This window comes from Antrostomus carolinensis, unplaced genomic scaffold (assembly GCF_000700745.2).
Source record: "Antrostomus carolinensis isolate BGI_N321 unplaced genomic scaffold, ASM70074v2 scaffold41, whole genome shotgun sequence".
Taxonomy (NCBI): domain Eukaryota; kingdom Metazoa; phylum Chordata; class Aves; order Caprimulgiformes; family Caprimulgidae; genus Antrostomus; species Antrostomus carolinensis.
In genome coordinates, this window is record NW_010291771.1 from 85,752 (window position 1) to 89,386 (window position 3,635).

Sequence of the window (3,635 nt, forward strand, 5' to 3'; positions counted from 1 at the left end):
GTGTAATCATCAGACTGCTAGCTATTTAACTGGCAGACACAAAAGACACTGCAGCTAACCTTTATGCTGTTAATATTCCCATGAGCTCCTTCTGTAAAATTATTTGAGGATACCATCCAACATAACGATGACTGAACGCTCTTATAGCTGTTTGAACTTAGTATTTTCCAGCAAGAATCCAAAAGTCACCAAATATAAGCAGAAACAGCCCTGAGCGTGTGAAAAGTGATTTCTTAATTCAGATTGAAAGATTCAAATTGTTGCAAGAGGTAATACTCTGACCTGCTTATTTTTAAAATAAATTATTTAAACAGATAACTATCTTTATTGTTCTAACCGCCTTCACCTTCAGATTAGTACTTCTGATTAGAACACCTAGCTGTTACGCAGTGCAGCTCACCAGTAGATCGCAACACTTTTTATGAAGGAAGGTCAACATCACTCCTCTCCTTTTTCAGGATAAGGAAAGTGAGTCACAAAAACAAAGTTACTGCAGTTTAACAATCTGTTAACACCGATGTACCAATGAACCAGCTACAAGTGTGAGATAAAGCGTGTTAACTGAAAGCTCTTACACTGGCACTGATGAATTTAGCTCCAATTTTGTCCAGGCTAAAAAAAACCAGAAAGTTAGTATGACTCAGCTGACACCCAGCGACTGACTCAGTAACTGGGATAATGTGACAATGTCTCAGATCCATTGCTTAAAATCCCACATCTGGAAATACAACCAAAGTCCCCTCCCCTAACAGCAAATCAGAAATTCTCTAATTTCTATCTACTCATCAGTATTTTCTTGTTTTCTTTATCTGAAACAGCCATAACACAGGTCTGCAAACAAAATGCTGTGCCTCTGACCTCTCTGCTCCCCTCATGTTTTCTGATCCCACACCAAAGACCCTGTGAAGTCAAACTTGGGCTTCAGGCCAGGAGTTCTGCTCTTAGAGCCTGTGAATCAGCACTGAGCACCAAAGGGCTCCACAGACCTGACCATCTTCCAGGGTAGAGCTACACTGGACACTGGGCTAACCTGGAGATGCTGCTGAAGCCCAGCCAGCAAAAGAAGCAGTAGATAAAATGCAACAAGGGCAGCAAGTTACTGTATTATATAAAAGGATGCTGTTATGCTTGACATCAAACATAGCTAGGAGACACTGCAGCAGAGGCAGAGATAGCATATATGTGTCCTTCTGCCTCAGGTGACCAGCAAGGCTACAGGCAGTGCACCCAGGCAGTTGCTGCTGGAGAGCAAAGCAGGGTTTTCAAACACTTTCATAGCCCACAAAACCTCACAGTACTCCAGAGAGCAACTGTACAAGCAAAAAACCTAATTCCTCTTGTGGGAAACCTCTTAATCATTTTTTACAGCACAACTAAAGCTTGGTTAAAGCAGTAAAGGTTACAGTAACAACATATGGTAACAATTTCCCTGATTACTAGAACAGTTACAAGTCTGAGCTGCCAGCTTTACACCTAGACCACTAAACAACTTGGAGGCCAGCTACTGCAAATCAGGAATTACCTCCATCAGGCCACAGTTTGAGCCCCAACAGCCCCCCCCCCCCTTTTTTTTTTTTACTGTTGCTAATGAGATTTCCATGAAAAAATTATGTTGGTATAGGAAGCGTTATTTAAGGAATACAATTCAAAACAAATCCCCATCAGGCCTTAGTAAAGCATCTACAGGTGCCTGAAATGCTGTTCTGCCAAAGATCAGGATATTTTATGCTTGAAGAGATTTGACCAAAATCTCAGCTCGTTTGACAGCAGTGGCGGCTGAAAGAATGGATGCTGCTAATTAGCAGGTCAACGCTATCGCAAACCAGCAGCCAAGGCTTATGCTACTTGAGCCAGACCCCCAAACTCAGCAGATAAAGCCCACAAAGGTTTCTGCATGCAGAATTATGTGACCCTGTATCAAGAGGGAGGGCTTTCTCAGGGAAAGTCAAACTGAGTGTTCAGTCTTTGATCACCCTCTCTGCTGTGCTTGCCCACAGAGGTGCGGAGCACAACACAGGCTGAGACAACTGGCAGATCTAAGCAACGAGAAGGATACTGCCTAAGCCAGAAGTAAATTTTGCTAAAAGCAGCTAGGCACTCCAGGACTGGCACCCCAATGATTCAAAAACATTATTAAGTTACTTAAAAATAATGAGGTTAAACATAAATAAATAAATGCTGTGCCCTCATTACCAGACTTCTGGCATCTAAGCCCTTGCTGTGCACTTGCTTCACCTGCTGTGCTCTTCGCAATCACTTTGCTAAGGAAGCAGCTTTAAAAAAAAAAAAAAAAAAAAAAAAAGCCCAAATTCCCCCACATTGATTCTAGCAGTCAAGGGCTTTAGGGAAAAAAAATAAAATTAAAAAAAAAAAAATCAAGACACATAGGAGAGTCAGGATAAAATTCTAAGCACTGAGTTAAGCGCTTAGGCTTATTAAAAGCATGAACAAACATATTCATTCCTCCATCTAAAAGTTTCTAATTGGTTTCTGGAGGGCTGAGGCACATTTTACCTACTCTTTTTATCCTTCCAAGATCACACACACCGGATGTTTGCTCTCTGCTTCAGATCATCAGAAGAGATGCAGTGGCAGCTCTCACTCTCAAGTCACCATGGTCACACATTAACATTTTATTTACCTGTAACAGGGTAAGGGGGCCCTTTGTAATTTTGCAGGAACAAAGTTTCCCTGGCCCATACTGCACTTCAATACACATTTGCTTCTTAAAAATACATGTGCAACAGCATGGAATAAAATAGTCTTAAGGTATTATTCTTGCCTCCGTTTTTAAGTGCCAATGTAAGCACACCAATGGCTCTTGCAAAGAATGCATTGCTAGGAAAGGAGTAGGTAAAATTGTCCTTTCCACAACTGAGAGACCAGACAAGTAATAAGCTCTACACAAAAACTCTCCTCTGCACTACAGGACAGCACAGCGTTAATGTAGATTAACTACTAGTTTCTCATGCAGAATTAAATTAACCTTTGCCTGAATTCTAAACAAGAAACGAGTACTAAATAAATTATGTAAGAAGAGCGGCAGTCTACCAACCATTGTAATTCAATGCTTAAGCCAAGCAATTCCATTTAAGTATATTGCTTGGCTATAAAATGCTAATTGCCCAGCTGACTGGAAGCCAAACAGTGCTTTCCTACATAAAATGTCCATGAGGAAAAGCCATCACCAGCTTTATTCATACCAGCAAGAGCAAACGCTACCTAGCCAGGGAATCTGGCTTATATTTCAGCTGAAACTCAGGCCAAAAAAGCAGGAAAGTTCAGCAGAGTCCTGTCTATGCAGCACAGCCAACATCTTTCTCCGATAAGCTCAGTATGGATCTGATCTCACAAACATCCTTGGCGGGGGAAACATTTGGTGAAGACGACGCTACATGCTTAGATAAGGTCTCAGCAGGAGTCAGTGCTCAGATCACAGTAGTAGGCATCTGTATCAGCTCAGAGCCTCCCACCAGCAGGATGGCGTGGAAGCTTTGCCCCTAGACATCTTAAAAGTCCCTGTGGATGCTCCCACAAAGACAGGATGGAAGCTGCATTTCCCAGGCAAGGTGCACTCTGAGGTCCAAGGGTAAACTGAACTCAAGCTTTTCTGGAATCAGAACTCTACGGAAGAG

At 42.0% G+C, this 3,635-nt stretch overlaps 1 protein-coding gene across 1 annotated transcript in view; it reads right to left on the reverse strand.

Annotated features, from left to right (window-relative positions):
• The window catches only part of CCDC88C (coiled-coil and HOOK domain protein 88C), a 92,097-nt gene that overhangs the window by 61,957 nt on the left and 26,505 nt on the right, over positions 1-3,635 (reverse strand). The window lies entirely within an intron of this gene.